Genomic DNA, 17,434 nt, shown 5'->3' with positions numbered 1-17,434 from the left:
TCTAGGGAGCCCTAAAAGAGTGTTAGAAGAGGTAGAATGTCCAACGCTTATGAATGAGTGTCCTCATTAGAATTCTAATAGAGAAGGAAATGTTTAACTGGAGACTTGCTTACAGTTTCAGAGGATATGTCCATGATCATCAAGGTGGGGAACATGGCTGCAGGTAAGACCACGCATGTAGCTCAGAGCTTATATCCTGATCTACAGGCAGGAAGCAGAGGAATTGAGCTAACTTGAGAATGTGCTTTGAAGCCTCAAAGTTCCCCCTCCCCCAATCGTGATAACTGCCAACAAGCCCTCATCGCAATGGTACCTAAATTGTCTACAAACAGGCAACCAAACATTCAAATAAGTGAGCCCTATGGGGCCATTCTCATTCAAACCACCACACTGAAAATAGGATTTTTTTTTTTTTTATCAATATAGGTCTCACTATACTGCCCTGGCTGGCCTGGATATGCCCACCCTTCCTGTCTCCTAAGTGTTGGGATTAAAGGCAGACTTTCTTTGTGTACGAGTTAGTGTTTCCCTTGCATGATGGCAGTGCATCTTGTGCATGCAATGTTTGTGAAGGGCAGAAGAGGGTGTTGGAGTTCCTGGAGCTGGAGTTAGTCAGTTGTAAGCTGCCATGTGGGTGCTGGGAGTTGAGTACATTTTTTTTTATTCCTTGAACACATATTTTGGCAAGACCATTTTGTAAGCGATACTAGGTTCTTGGGGCCTATGACTTTCTATGACCTTGTAAATTGTGAATCAATTTACAGTTGTAGGCATAAATTCACATGAAGCAGCCTCAGATCTAACCAGAAAGTGGCAAGAGTATGGCCTTTGAAAGTGCTGAGTAAGGGGAATCGATGGGGGGGGGGGGGAGTTCTTACCCTGTGGGGCCAGAGACATGGTTCAGTGATTAAGAGCACTGACTGTTCTGCAAGTCCTGAGTTCAAATCCCAGCAACCACACGCGTGGCTCACAACCACCCGTATTATACTTACATATAATCTTTTTTAGAAAAGTCTTTATACAGCATTGACTCCAAGCTTTATTAGGCAAATGCTATACTACTAAGCTACATTTCCATCCCCACCCAGGTTTATGGTGGTTAAAAGGAAGACAGTAGTTAGTCACTTCAGCAAAGTATGTCATTGCCATATCTGAAAGTATAGCTCCAACCATCCATCCCCTAGTTGTTCAGTGTATGATACCAGTACTAACCAATTATCAAATTAATCTATGGATTTAAGAGGACTGTGGGTTATTAATGCAGTGCTTTGGAAGTAGACATACTTGGGCTTTGTTCAACTCAAGTGTCACTTGAGGATTTTATGCAACTTGCTATACAGTAAAAGCATAGTGAAAAGGTAAATGTAAAAGGTACCAGCCACATAGCAAGTGCTCAAAAAGTTAGTTTATGAGGCCAGTGAGATGGCTCAGTAGGTAAGGAAGCTTACTGCCAAGCCTGATCCAGTTTCATTGCTGGACTCCACATGGTAGAAGGAGAGATCTGACTTACACAAGATCCTTGTTTTGTTTTGTTTTGGTTTTTTGGTTGGTTGGTTTGTTTGTTTATTTATTTATTGGATTTTTGGTGTTTTCGAGTCAGGGTTTCTCTGTATAGTCCTGGCTGTCCTGAAACTCACTCTGTAGACCAGACTGGCCTCGAACTCAGAAACCTCTGCCTCCCAGAGTGCTGGGATTACAGGTGTGCGCCACCACCGCCTGGCATATACAAGATCCTTTGACCTTCACATTGCCTGCCATGCACAGGCACACTTAAATACAAATTTAAATTTTACATTTTTAAAAAGGGGAAGACGGCTTAGTGATTAAGAGCACTTTCTTCTTTCCCAGGGGACCCAGGTTCAGTTCCTAGGAGTCCTGACTTCCTTGGTCACTGCACACGTGTAATACATAGAGGCAATACATCATACATGTGAAAAGGATTTATTAAATCTTTTTTCTTGGTTTTGTTTTTCTATTACTAGTTTTGGCTCTCCTGACACTCATAGTGTATATCAGGGAGGCCTCAAAATCAGAGATCTGCTTGCCTCTACTTTCAAGTGCTAAGATTATAAGTGTTCAACACGGGGCAGGAGAGATGGCTCAGCTGTTAAGACCACTGACAGTTCTGGAAGTTCTGAGTTTAATTCCAGCAAATAAATGGTGGCTCACAACCATCTGTAATGGGATCTGATGCCCTCTTTGGGTGTGTCTGAAGACAGCTACATTGTACCCATATAAATAAAATAAATCTATAAAAGTAAAAGTGTTCAACACACACAGCAAGAACTTAGTTTAAATCCCAGCATCTGTGTCAGGTGACTCAAAACTGCAGGTTAACTCCAGCTCTGGATTTAAAGCGCACTGTGGGCCACTCCCATGCACATCAGTACACACACACACACACACACACACACCAATACATTTTAAAACCTCCAAAATTGGGCCCTCAGGATAAGTCAATATAAAGATGCTTACTGCAAAAGCCTAATGACCTAAGTTGTAATCCCAGAACCTGCAGAAAAGTGGAAGGAAAAAACCTACCCCGAAAGGTATCCTTCAGCTTCAACGAGTGCTCTCTATCACACATAAGTAAAAACATAAAATTAAGACCCCCCCCCAAACACATGAAAACCAACTCATTCACAGAAGTTAATGAAGTTAGCCGTGAGAAACTTGTCTAGGATAGTGTTTCTCAACCTATGGGACATGACCACTTTGGGGGTTGCATATCAGTTACCCTGCATATGGATATTTACATTACGATTCATAACTAGGAAAATAACAGTTCTAAAATGGCAGCAAAATTTTATGGTTGGGGGCACCACAACATGAGGAATGGAATTAAAGGGTCATTGCATTAGGATGGTTGAGAACCATTGGTCTAGGGTTTGGAGACCCTACATTCAGAGACCTCTCTAAAGAATAGTAGGTACTGTCTCATGTTGGGAATTACCAAACTGGCATCTGTCTCATGTTTGTGTCCTCCCTTTAGAATATAAGTCAGAGTGATTAATCTGAGACTAAAATAGATTTTTTTTAAGTGGACAAAACCAAAACACACATAAACCCCAAACACTCATTTAATTTGCTGACATTTTCCATTCAGTCTTGACTTTGAAAGGAATGATCCGTGTCTTAGGGATTCCTGCACAGACACGACCAAGAAGAAAGTTGGGGAGGAAAGGGTTTATTTAGCTTACTTTCCACACTGCTGTTCATCACCAAAGGAAGTCAGGACTGGAACTCAAGCAGGTCAGGAAACAGGAGCTGATGCAGAGGCCATGGAGGGATGTTTCTTACTGGCTTGCTTCCCCTGGCTTGCTCAGCTTGCTCTCTTAGAGAACCCAAGACTACCAGCCCAGGGATGGTGCCACCCACAAGGGGCCCTCCCCCTTGATCACTACTTGAGAAAATGCCTTACAGCTGGATCTGGAGGCATTTCCTTACCTGAAGCTCCTTTATCTGTGATAGCTCCAACTTGTGTCAAGTTGACACAAATCCATCCAGTACAAACCCCTTTCTAGAATAGAAGCTGCCTTTTTTGCTCCTGTTGCCCAGCCCCCAGCTGCCCTTCCTGAGACTAGTTATATGCCTGGGCTTTGGTGTGAGCTGCAGGTTTCAATGCATGTGTTTGTGGCTGGCATGTAAAATAATAAGAGTGTGGGGTTAGTAACAGGTCACTTAAGTGCATAACAGCTGGCAGCCGTTGTTTCTACATAATAAACGTGGACAATTCACCTCTCCTCTCCCTTTCTCCCCTGCTTCATCACTCAAGTGGGATTTTTAGCTTGCTCTAAGGCCTTTCATTCCTATTTCACCCACTGGTAGCAGCCGGAAACCTTTCTTCAGGTAGGTCTGGGAGGGGCTGGGTAAAGAACAGCTGGATGGACTCCAGCCGGTGTGGATAGCTTGGCTTTGTGATTGCAAAGGTAGATGACAATGGGCCTAGGGAATTGAAGGGAGGCCCGACAGGGCTTACTTGGGGCTATGATGATGAAGAGGAAGCTGTCTGCAAACCAGACTCCAGATCCAGTGAAGCGAAGAAGGTGGATATAGAAGCTCGTGGGTGAAGACCACGGACACCCAGAGCATTCTATTCCGGGCCTGGCATCTTGACAACCCATCATGGAGACAGACCTTTCAGCTGCCTAGGTGGGACCTGGGATTGCCCATCCCAGGGCTCCAGGTCCTGGGCACAGTGTTGGAGGCTGAGCATTGTCAGGAGCTGGGTAAGGCGAGCCAGTGAGTGTTGCATCTGGGCAGTGCTCGCCTGGTGGGAGGACTTCTGGGGGTGGGTCTGGGACCTGCTCACCTGTCTCTTGTTTGGAGGTGTCCCGGCTCTGTTTGTATCCCATTGGGAGCAATCAAATGTATTTTTCTGAGAAAGCTTTTGACAGCTTCCTCTGGGGTGGGTTAGGAGCTCCCCTCATGTTTACACCCTTTTCTGAAATAACTGCATACCCGTTAGTGTGTGTGGGTGTTGTTTTAAACTTGAGACAAGGTCACTGTAGTCAACACTGGCCTGGAATTGGCTTTGTAAGTCAGGTCAGCCAGAAACTCCTGAACTTTCTACCTACACCTCCTTAACTCCTGGGTTTGTTAAGTGTGCACAGCCATTCTTGAGCTGTTTTTAAGATTTATTGTTTTAGGAGATCTCTGCTTTGGATAGGTATCTTCAAAGATGTGTCCCAACCCATGGAGAACCACCTTATGGATGTCACTGGAGTCCATCCGTACAGAGCCTTGCCAGACTAAAGGCGAAAAGCTGACCTAGTGACCTGTTCTTCCAGACAGATACTAAAGATTTAACCCACACTCCCCAGCCACACAGTTCAGATTCTAGCAGGCCTTTAGACTGTCAGTGAACTGCTATCCCTCTGGTATTTGTGAGGGCAGATCTTTAGATAGTTTATGGGTTTAAGTGCTTTTTCCTTCTAGAAATACCTTCACAAACACATTCAGAAAAGACAGTGTGCTGACTATCTGTGTAGCCCTTAGTCCAGGGAGAATAGCACATAAAATTTGCTATCACACTTTCGTAAAGACAAATTCATGCTGGGAGGTGGTGGTGCATGCCTTTAATCCCAGCACTTGGGAGGCAGAGGCAGGTGGATTTCTGAGTTTGAGGCCAGCCTGGTCTACAGAATGAGTTCCAGGACAGCCAGGGCTACACAGAGAAACCCTTGAAAAAGCCAAAAAAAAAAAAAAAAAAAAAAAACCTAAAAAGCTAAATTCATATTTATTTCATGTTTAGGTGAGGGAAAAATGGAAAACAACTATTTTTTTTTTCTCTTTTGAACCATGCTGGTCTTGAACACTGAGATTGGCCTCTGCTTTCTTAGTGCTGGGATTAAAGGCATGTACCAGCACACCAACTTGTTTTTTAGTTTTCAAGATTTGATACCAAAAAAGGCTGCACTTTAAACCCAACTAACCAAAATCTTATCCTAACCTGAGACATTTGAACAGTGTGACATATAATTGATTAAAATTATATATTTATATATTTGGGTTTTTTTTTCAAGACAGGGTTTCGCTCTGTAGCCTTGGCTGTCCTAGAACTCACTCTGTAGACCAGGCTGGCCTCGAACTCAGAAATCCGACTGCCTCTGCCTCCCAAGTGCTGGGATTAAAGGCGTGCACCACCACCGCCTGGCTATTATATATTTTTAAAAGATTTATTTATTTTATATATATGAGCCATATCAGATATCAGAAGAGGGCATCAGATCCCATTATAGATGGTTGTGAGCCATTATGTGGTTGCTGGGAATTGAACTCAGGACCTCTGGAAGATCAGTCAATGCTCTTAACTGCTGAGCCATCTCTCCAGCCTGATTAAAATTATTTTTAAGCCTCCTGTATTTTAAAGTACTCATTGTAAATATTTTAATCACTAAAGGAGGGTGTAGGGCTGGGGCAGCTCAGTCAACGGAGCCAGGCTGCCACAGAGAAGATGCTGAACTCCATCCCAGCACAGTATAAACTGCATGGTAGTCCAGGCCCACAGTCCCAGCACTAGCAAGGGAGAGGCTGGAGAATCAGAAATTCAGGGTTATTCCTGAATACATAGTGAATTCAAAGCCAGTCTGGACTACATAAGACCTTGTCTTAAAACTAAAAGAAGCGTTGGCCAGATAGCTGAGGGGTAAAGGCACTTGCTGCCAAGCCTGAAATCCTTTGTTCCATTCCTTGAAACCCTGTGGTGGAGAGAAAAAATAAACTTCTCCAGGTTGTCTTCTGACTTCACATGTGTGCTGTAACACAGGTACAGGAGTACATACACACAACTACACATAACTAAAGACATAATTTTAAAAAAATCTCAATAAATTACACATTGTAAATTTAAATAAAAGGAGAAACAAGCTTCTGAAAGTACTTGTTTTGGGCACAGTGTCATTACAGCTATTCTAAGGAGCCTGGAGAAATGTACTCAGCACTTAAGACTGGTGACTGCTCTTGTAGAAGACCCAGATTCAGTTCTCAGAACTCACATCAGGGACCTCACAATTCCAGCTTCAGGGTATCTGATGCCCTCTTCCCACGGGTAGACACATACATTTATACATAATTTAATAAAAATATATTTATTCTAGGTATCTTGGGGATAATCTATTTCCTTTTAGTATTTTTGTTTGTTGCTGGACAGTGGTAGCACATGCCTTTAATCCCAGTGCTTGGGAGGCAGAGGCAGGCAGATTTCTGAGTTCGAGGCCAGCCTGGTCTACAGAATGAGTTCCAGGACAGCCAGGGCTGCTGTACAGAGAAACCCTGTCTCAAACACACACAAACACATACATGTATGTATATATATAGTTTGTTTTGAAATAGGACCTCACCACTATGTGGCCTAGGATGACTTTGAACTCTTGATCCTCCTGCCTTTACCTTCCAAGTGCTTTCATTTTAGGCACTGCTATCATACCTGGCCTCAGTGCTTTTAAAAACTATTTTAAAAATTGGACCAGGGTCAGGTAGCTTGCCCAGTGATTAAAGCTCTTGCTGTACCTTTAATCCCAGTACACAGAAAGCCTACCCAGGTGGGACTCTGTGAGTTTGAGGCCACATGATGAGAGAGATCTGTCTCAAATAATGATGATAATTACCAAGGAAGGTGCCTGCACAAGTGTACACACTCTCCTGCACACGCATGTGTGTGTACGTACACAGGTAAATAAAAAAGACTAGACCATTCTCCTTATTCTGCCCTGGATTGATGGTTTGAATTGTAGGCTACCTGGCCACTGGAGTGTTGCTCACATCTACTTGGGTCGTTGCTTATCTCCTTATCCAGAGTGGAATGAGTTTGTGACCCTAGCTGGGCCGATCAGAATGTTTCTCTGGGAGATTCTGAATGTGCACTGATGTGAGGGTAAGGAAGAAATTGTGAGTGGTTAAAGCTTAGGGCATCAGTCTGGAGGCTAATGACATTTAGGAGTTGGAGACCCAAAAGTGGGTAGCTAACTCTTCTGAGATCATGGGATCGCATCAGCAAAGACCTCGGCTGCCTGAGCTGAGTCAGATGCACTCACTGCTGAGGCCGGCAGTATACTTCACAGACAGACCGTCCAGCTGATTATGTTCCATTCACACCACCTCTGTTTTGTTCTTTGAATGTGAATTGACCGGTGGGGAGGGCAAGATGTCCAGCCAAATCCTGCCTCAATTTTTGTTAAGAGATTTTTTTTATTGTTTTAAATTATGTATAGGTAGTATCTGCATGGGAATAGAGGCATCTGTAGAGGTCAGAAGTATCAGGTCCCCTCTGAGCTGGAGTTACAGGCAGTTGTGCACTGTCATGAGGGCTTGAAACCCAACTTTCAGGACCTGCAAAGAAGCAAACCATCTCTTAGCCTAGGCTGTCCTCTAATTTACTACATAGCAGTATGTGACCTTGAATTTCTGACCCTCCTGTGTTTATCTCCCAAGGATTAAGGTATTTGTTATGATGCATGGTTTATGAGGTACTAGGGATTGAACCTAGGGCCTTATGCATACTAGGTAAGCCTTCTTTCCAACTTAGCCCCAGCACCATGATCCTGACATTTTACGTATTACATGATATATTAGATTTGGCAGTGCATGCCTTTGATCCCAGCATTGAGGCAGAGGCCAGCCTGGTCAACATAGCAAGTTCCAGGCTAGCCAGGGCTACACAGAGAACCCTGTCACAAACCAAAATAGCAACAACAAAAGAAACAACTTTATGGGTTATTATAGAGATTGTGGTGGCTTGAGTAAGAATGGCGCCTAAAGACTCCTCTATCTGAATGCTTAGTCTCTAAGGAGTGGGTATCTGCATAGGAATGGAGGCCTCCTCGGAGCTCTTTGAAAGGATTAGAAGGATTGGAAGTGTGGGTTTGTTGGAGGAATTGTGTCACTGAGTGTACTCTTTGAGATTTCAAAATACCAGCCTGGGATTGTGCTCCCTGCCAGTGGATCAGCATGTAACACTCAATTACTGCTCTAGCCCCATGCCTGCCTGGCTTCCCACCATGTTGGTAATAGCCTAAGCCTCTGAAACTGTAAGCCAGCCACCAATTAAATGAATACTTTAAAAAAAAAAAAAGCAATTATTGTCTGGGTTATGGTGTGTAATCGCAGCAGCAGAACAGTGACCAAGACAGAGATGAAGAAAATCATGTCCTATGCAGGAAAATGGATGGAACTGGAGAACATTTGATACAACATGAGCCAGACTCTGGAAGACAGGCATGAATCTGTTTCTTTGATGTGGAGGATAGATTTGAAGAAAATACAGCACGAGCATAGAAGATTTGAGCAGCGTAGGAACCTACAGAAGGGAGGAAAAAGAAAATAGAGGGTAACAGTAGCCAGGTAGTGGTGGTGCACGCCTTTGATTCCAGTGCTTGCGAAGCAGAGGCAGGCAGATCTCTTAAGTTCAAGGCCAGCCTGGACTACGGAGTGAGTTCCAGGACAACCAGAGCTACACAGAGAGACCCATCTCAAACACAAAGTGACAGAATGTGAAAACTGTCAAAATCCACTGTCCACGTTTATGAGAGTGTCATAGGGAGACCCATTTTGTCCAGTTAACATACATTAATGCAAAACAGTAGCCTGGTAAGAAAGTTGAACAGATAAAGGCACTCATTATGCCAGGCCTGATAACGTGAGTTTGATTCCTAGGATCCACATTGTAGAAGACAATCAAATCCTCTGAGTTGTCCTCCACACACCACATGTATTTTCTTTTGGTTTTTTTTTTTTTTTGGGGTTTTTTTTTTTTTTTTTTTGGTTTTTTGGTTTTTGGATTTGGTTTTTTTTTTTGAGACAGGGTTTCTCTGTATAACCCTGTCTGTCCTGGAACTCACTCTGTAGACCAGGCTGGCCTCGAACTCAGAAATCCGCCTGCTTCTGCCTCCCAGAGTGCTGGGATTACAGGCATGCGCCACCACTGCCCAGCTCACATGTACTTTCTTTATGACATCACACACACACACACACACACACACACACACACAAATGTAAATTTTTTTTGTAGAAAACAGAATGTAAGATTTTTTCTTAAACTCAAAAGCAAGACCAAGTAGATAGGGTAAGAAATGAAATATAAGCACAAGGTCCACCCTAGCCCTATTTATCCAAGGCAGCATAACCAAATGGACTCCTAGAGACCATGGTCAACAGAGGATTTAATCAATGGTGTCCTCCGGTCTGGACTCCTGAATCATCTTCGGCCTCCTTGCCTTTGCCCTTTGGTGGACCTCAAACAAAACAGCAGTTGACACTGATTGCAAATCTTGACTATTTAGTCTCTCAATGGCAGCCTGAGCCTTTTTTTTTTTTTGTACTAGAGTATACCCCTTCAATTTTTATTTTCCCACATTCAGCAAATTTGTCATGGATATCTTATTCAGTGGCTTCTTCGTGGACTCCAGTGACAAAGAGAATCCAATCTTCAAGAGAGCACTGTGGTCCAGATTCATCGCCATCCTGCCCTACACTGTCCTAGTCCTCCTGCAGCTGGCCTCAGTACCCATCTTTGGAGCCAAAGCCATGGCACTTTGGTTTCTTGGATTTTTCTTTTAGTTTGTGGATGCTTTCATACCATCCTCATCCGTGGCGATCTCCTCGTCCCCAGACTCGTGAAGATCCAGCATGTCTGCCATCTTGCTTCGCTCAGCGTTCTCTGTTAATATGTAATTTTTGAAAGGAAAGGATACTGGTTGGACCTGGTTGCTCAAGCCTGTAATCTCATTGACTTGGAAGGCAGTAGTAAGAGGGTCCCAAGGTCACAGCTTGCCTGAGCAACTTTTTGTAGCCACGTCCCTAAATGAGGAAGAAAAAAACAGTTGAAAAAGGTCAGGGACATTCACAAGGCCCTAGGCTTAAAACTACCATAACACATACCACACACACACATGCACACACACACACACACACACACACACACAGAGAGAGAGAGAGAGAGAGAGAGAGAGAGAATGAGAATGCAGTATACAGCAACATATAACCCCCCCCCCCAGAATGCTAAATGGATCCACTGTAAAATATAAGACTTCCTTGTATCTGGCCCAGTGAGGCACTTTCTGCAGTTAGAACCCACACCCATTCCAGGACTGGAAGCCTCTTGTTTTCACCCAGAGCCCAGTTCCTTAGAGGGGTTAACCTCATCCAGGCAGAGGTATGATTTAAGGGACAGAGAGGGAACCCTGGAAAGGAACCAAGATACTGGGAGACGGTGGAGAACTTATTACATGTGTGCAGAGAGGCACATAGGCCTTGGGATAGGAAGGGTGGAGTCTTGGAGGTTTGTTTTTTTTCCTTAGGTTTTTCAAGACAGGGGTTCTCTGTGTAGTTCTGACTGTGCAGGAACTAGTTCTGTAGAGGAGGTTAGGCCTCGAGCTCACAGAGATCTGTCCAGTGGTGGTGGCTCGCTCCTTTAATCCCAGCACTTGGGAGGCGGAGGCAGGCAGATCTCAATATATAGTTTATTCCTTGTGGATAGGATCTTATAAACATATTGGGGTGGGGTGGGGGTCTAAAGGCAGATGCTTTCTATTGGCTTGGTCTGAGATGTTAGGGACACCTCAACTGCATGTGGAGGGGCTTCGATGTTGCTCCTACATGACTGATTGTCATAGTCCTCTCAATGGGGGTATCATGATCACATGTTCCAGGACAGGAACCTGGTCAGTTGTGAGTAGATTTAAACACCTACCATTCTCAATTATGAGAATAGCTGGGGTTCCTGAATCTTCTTGACCTTATTAGTTTTTTTGTCTGGTGGCAAGGTCCACTGCTCCACATCTCCCTCCAATCCTGCTCATGTTTCAGCCAAAGGTTCATCTTAGACAGATGGGTCCTCTGCACCTGAACTCCAGCTTCCTCTGTCATTGTCTCCCTGAGGTCCTTGTTCTACAACCAAAAGGCAAACAGCAGACATGGAAGGGCAGCAAGGAGACACCATGTTGGCAACAGAGCTGAAGGCTTAAAGTGGCAGTACATTTTAGGTTGTGGGAAGGGCCTCAGCCAGCCTCTCAGTCTTTCTAGATGAGGAAATTGCTGCTTAGAGAAGCCACTCATCATGCCTAACAATGCCTAGTGAGCTATCAGTAGATGGCATGTCTCAGATGTTGCAGGTCAGTCACAGAGGCCTGTAGACATAAAATGAAGTGACTGAGCTGTGCTTGCGTGGTATACAGAGGCATCCTCTCTGCTCTGGGGCTGGTCTCTGCCATCACAGTTCCCTGGCACAGTTGGTGTTGATTGCAGATAGCAAGGCAGTGAAGGGATTCACCTGTGCCATCATGGCGCCTTTGACCTCCACGGGTTACCTGTACATGCATTATCTCCGCTGGTTTCCACTTTCCCCTTCTGGGTATGGCTCATGAACCATAAGACCCACACGTATTTTTCAGCAGTCTTTTTGAAAACTGCTTCCATTATCATCCAGTAAAGAAGAACCTGGGAAGGGAGGGAAGGGAGATAGGGCAATGTAGGGACTGGGGTGTGGGGAGGGAGACAAGACCGACCAGGTTCAGAGTAGAGAACAAAACTTAACGAGACTACAGTGACATTTCTTTAAAAATTTAATTTTTTTGGGTGGTGTTGGAAATTGGTTCTAAGGCTTTGATTCAGTCAGGAATCTGCATGTCCAGACAGTGAAGGTTCTTGTCCCCAATTGGTTTTTGATCAATCAATAAAGATGCCAATGGCTAATGGTGGGACACTGTTGCGAGGGTAGGAAGCAGAGAGGAAGATTGCCTTGACTTGGAGAAGGAGGATAGGATGCAGGAGCAACAGGAGATAAAGCCGATCAGACATGGAGATTTCAGATAACTGGTCACTGGTCACTTCCCTGATTGGACCTTGGGCAGCAGGGAAAGGTTCAGGAGTGCCCAGCCTTTGAGGTAGCCAAAACATTTTCAAGATAAGCTAATGTGTGTGTGTGTTTCATTTGAGGTTCCAAAGATAGCTCCTGGGTGGGTGCGTGCATCTGATCCTCCAGGAGCACAAAGGGGTGGAGACAAAACTCACTGCAACAGTGTGGCTTTTGAAGACGGGATAGGGTCTCTCTATGTAGTATTGACTGTCCTGGAACTCGCTCAATAGACTGGGCTGATCTCCAACTCACAGAGATGGGATTAAAGGCATGTGCCATCACAGCCTGGCTAAAGGTTTTAATTGAACTTATTTATTGACTTATATGTATGTTTCCTCGACAGCGTGCATGCATGTGCATGCATACATACCTTTGTATGCATGTGGAGGTCAGAGGATAACTTTCAGAAATTAGTTCATCATCTGGGCGCTTTTCAGGATCAGGGTTGGTTTCAGTGCCTTCACCTGAGGAATCATCTTGCTGGCCCCATGAGGACATTTTCTCTGAGTCTCCTCTCTGTTGGGTTGAGAAGAAAATAGAAAGCTAGGAGGAGGCTAATTATTATCAGTTAGTTTGGTGGAGTGGGAACAGTTGTAGGCACAAGATTTCTAAGTTAGGAGAGCTCTATGGAGGAGTGAAGGATGGTTGGGCTCCGAGACTGGAGTTGCCAGCACCCAGACGACACCCTCAGCACCCACATGCGTGGGCACGTGCACATGCCTGTTGAAGTAGGGTCTGGACTTGGGCCCTAACCCACTGTGGGCAGTGCCCTGCAGGCAATGTGCTTAGGCCTGGGAACACTTAAGAGCTAATGCAAATACATTGAACTTAGAAGATGGTGAAGGCACTTGAGTTAATTTTTTTCATTTTCCTTTTTTTTTTTTTTTTTTTGGAGGGGGTTGTATTTATCATCTAGCCCAGGTTGCCCTTGAACTTGCTATAGAGCCAAGCCAAGCCAAGAGTGAGTTTCTGATCCTCCTGTCTCCCTTTGAGTGCTGTCAGGCACAGTACTTGTTTTGGTTTGCTTGCTTGTTTACTTTAGGGAGGTCCTTGCTATGTAGACCAGGTTGATCTCAAACTTACAGTGAGCCACATGCTTCTGTCTCCCAAGTCTGTGAGCCACTGGTCTTCACCAATCTTTTGGGGGTCTCCTGTTTCTTTCCTTTTTTAAATTTTATGTATGTATGTATGTATGTATGTATTTATTTATTTATTTTATTTATATGAGTATACTGTTGCTGTCTTCAGACACACCAGAAGAGGGCATCGGATCCCAGTACAGATGGTTGTGAGCCACCATGTGTTGCTGGGACTTGAGCTCAGGACCTTTGGAAGAGCAGTCAGTGCTCTTAACTGCTGAGCCACCTCTCCAGCCCCCTCTACTCCTTTGTATTGGCAGTGATTCTACTTGGATGCAGCTGGAATATAGTCAGAGTTCTCTGAACTGGTGACTACTCAAGGATTTTCTTTTTATCCTTCCCCCTTTTGAATTTTTGCAGTTTCTTAAAGAAGAGAAACAACAACAACAACAACCACTATATTGAACTATTCAAAATTCAAACCTGGAGGCCAATAGGAGAGAATATATTACAATATTCAAATGACTGGATTTTTTTTTAAAAAAAGAATATAATCACAATAGATGTTGTAATTAATGGCATTAAAGAGGGATGTTCAAAAATGGGCATGGTGGTACATCCCTTTAACCCCTGTGCTCAGAAGACAGAGGCAGGTGGATCTCGGAGTTTGAGGACAGCTTGGTCTATAGAGGGATTTCCAGGACATCCAGAACTACACAGAGAAACCCTGTCTCGTGACAAACAAGCAAACAAACAAACAGAAACAGAGAAAAAACCCAAATCAAAGCAAACTGAAAAATTTATTTTGAGACTGGGTCTCACTATGTAGCTCTGGCTGTTCTAGAACTCTATAGACCAGGCTAGCCTGGAACTCACAGGGATCTGCCTGCCTCTGCCTTCTTAGTGCTAATATTAATGATGGTGTACCACTGCCTTAGTCAGGGTTTCTATTCCTGCATAAACATCATGACCAAGTAGCAAGTTGGGGAGGAAAGGGTTTATTCAGGTTACACCTCCACACTGCTGTTTATCACGAAAGGATGTCAGGACTGGAACTCAAGCGGGCCAGGAAGCAGGAGCTGAAGCAGGAGCTGATGCAGAGGCCATGGAGGGATGTTTCTTACTGGCTTGTTTCCCCTGATTTGCTCAGCTTGCTCTTGTGTAGAATCCAAGACTACTAGGCCAGGGATGGCCCCACCCACAATGGGCCCTTCCCTCCTTGATCACTAATTGAGAAAATGCCTTGCCTTACAGCTGGATCTCCTGGAGGCACTTCCTCACCTGAAGCTCCTTTCTCTGTGAAAACTCCAGCTGTGTCAAGTTGACACACAAAACCAGCCAGTACAATGGACCCTTTGCCAACATGGCACACAAACACACCACTATTAAGCCTCAATCCTTACTTTCTTATTCATCCCCAAGATCTAAATAACTTTAAAAGTCCCACAGTCCTTACCTATTAAAAGTTTAATCCCTTTAAAATATCCAATCTCTTTTAAAATCAAAGTTTTAAAAAATTCAGTCTCTTAACTGTGGGCTCCACTAAAATACCTTCTTACTTCAAGAGGGAAAAATATCAGGGCGCAGTCACAATCAAAAACAAAATCAGGCTTCAATGGTCCAATGTCTGGGGTTCACTCATGATTTTCTAGGCTCCGCCAAGGGCTTGGGTCGCTTCTCCAGCTCTGCCCTTTGTAGCACATGCTTTGTCTTCTAGGCTCCCGCTGCTTGTACTCCACTGTTGCTGCTGTTCTTGGTGGTCATCTCATGGCACTGGCATCTCCAAAACACTGCTGTCTTCTGCTGTAAGTAGGCTTCACCAATAGCCTCTCATAGGCTCTTTTCATGGTGACAAGCCTCAACTCCTTTGCATGACCCCTTAAACCTGGGCCAGCAATTTCAACTGAGGCTGCACCTTCACCAGTGGCCTTCCATGGCCTCTCACAGTGCCAAGCCTCATCTGCTCTGCATTACCCCTTCATGTCTTCAAAACTAGTACCATCTGGGGTGACTCCTACATATTACCAAGTCCTGCTGCAGCAGGAGATACAGCCTTGGTTATCTCTGGAACACAGAAGATGTGTTCTCAGAAAACACTTCCCAGAAGATTTCACCTAAGTGATGCTGATCTCTTCTTTTTGTTTTTTGTTTTGTTGTTGGGTTTTTTTTTTCAAGACAGGGTTTCTCTGTATAGCCCTGGCTGTCCCGGAACTCACTCTGTAGACCAAGCTGACCTCGAACTCAGAAATTTGCCTGCCTCTGCCTCCCAAGTGCTGGGATTAAAGGCATGTGCCACTACCACCTGGCGTGCTGGTCTCTTCTTAATCACCACTAATCTCTTAGCTCTAGCGAACCAGCATCAATAGTACCAGTAACACAAAGGTTCCCTTTAGTAGTTCTGGTATCTTGTTAATCACGGCTAATTCTTCAGCCCCAGCTAACCAAAATCACAGAATCTTCACAATCAAAACAACATGGCCCTGAAAAGAGTCTTTAATCTTCCCTCTGAAATTTCACAAGCCAGGCCTCCAACATTTGCACTGTTCTCAACATTATCTTCCAAACTCCTACAGAACATCTTACAGAGGTCTTAACATTCAATGGCTTCAGCCGGGCGTGGTGGCACACGCCTGTAATCCCAGCACTTGGGAGGCAGAGGCAGGCAGATTTCTGAGTTCGAGGCGAGCCTGGTCTACAGAGTGAGTTCCAGGACAGCCAGGACCACACAAAGAAACCCTGTCTTGAAAAACCAAAACAAACAAACAAACAAAAACTTCAATGACTTCTAGCCCAAAGTTCCAAAATCCTGCCACAGTCTTCCCCCAAACATGGTCAGGTTGTCACAGGAATACCCAACTCCTGGTACCAATTTGTTTTAGTCAGGGTTTCTATTCCTGCACAAACATGACCAAGAAGCAAATTGGGGAGTGTGATGGTTTGTATATGTTCGTCCCAGGGAGTGGCACTATTAGAAGGTGTGGTCTTGTTGGAGGAAGTGTGTCACTGTGCAGATGGGCTTAGACGTCATCCTCCTAGATGCCTGAGCATGCCCAGTCTGTTCCTGGCTTCCTTTGGATAAAGATGTACAGCCCTCAGCTCCTCCTGCACTATCCCTGCCTGGATGCTGCCATGTTTCTGCCTTGGGGACAATGGACTGAACCTCTGAACCTGTAAGCCAGCTCCAATTAAATGTTGCCATTTATAAGACTTGCCTTGGTCATGGTATCTGTTCACAGTAGTAAAACCCTAAGACAAAAGTTGGTACCGGGGGCAGGGTTATTGCTGTGATAGGCCTGGCCATGCTTTTGTTTGGAAGAATGTGGATTTTGGAAGAAGTTCTCCAAATTTCAGTGGAGAACTTAAATATGTGGCCAAGAGACTGTTTTTGTGATGTTTTGGTAAAGAACATGGCTGCTTCTTGCCATTGTCTGAAGAGGCTACCTAAGGCTAAGGTAAAGAGATTTATATTAATTGCATCAACAAAGGAAGTCTCAAAAAAGCCCAACAGAGACTTTGTTCTCTGGTTAAATCTGATGAAGAACATTTTGAACAAACATAGCAAGCTGAGAAAGGAAAAACACAAAATATATAGTTTGAGTATTAAAGGGACATGGGAAGTGAAATGGAGCTGAAGTCAAGGAAATTAAATTAAATTAAATTAAATTAAATTAAGGGAGTGGTGACCTTGGGCAAGATTCCACCCAGCTAAATTTAGGTCCAGGCATGGTAGTACAAGCCTTTAATCCCAGGAGACAAAGATAAGCAGATCTCTGAGTTCAAGACCAGCCTAAAACAGAACAAATTCTAGGTGAAGAAAAACTTAAAATCCAGGCTTGGTGGACCACACCTTTAATCCCAGTGCTTAGAAGACAGGCATGCAGATCTCTATATTCAAAGTCAATCTATGGAGCAAGATCTAGGACAGCTAAGCTTAGGCAATGAAGGAGTTGGAAAAAATGAAGCTAGTGATAATTTAATAGAACAAGGGGCCAGTGTACCAGAT

General features: G+C 44.3%; 1 pseudogene; it reads right to left on the bottom strand.

The window, feature by feature from the left end:
• Positions 1-9,634: 9,634 nt before the first annotated feature.
• Positions 9,635-10,197, bottom strand: LOC127672460 (RNA-binding protein 8A-like; annotated as a pseudogene).
• Between the last annotated feature and the right edge of the window lie 7,237 nt (positions 10,198-17,434).

This window comes from Apodemus sylvaticus, chromosome 22, assembly GCF_947179515.1.
Source record: "Apodemus sylvaticus chromosome 22, mApoSyl1.1, whole genome shotgun sequence".
Taxonomy (NCBI): domain Eukaryota; kingdom Metazoa; phylum Chordata; class Mammalia; order Rodentia; family Muridae; genus Apodemus; species Apodemus sylvaticus.
This window is presented reverse-complemented; position numbering and strand designations above follow the sequence as displayed.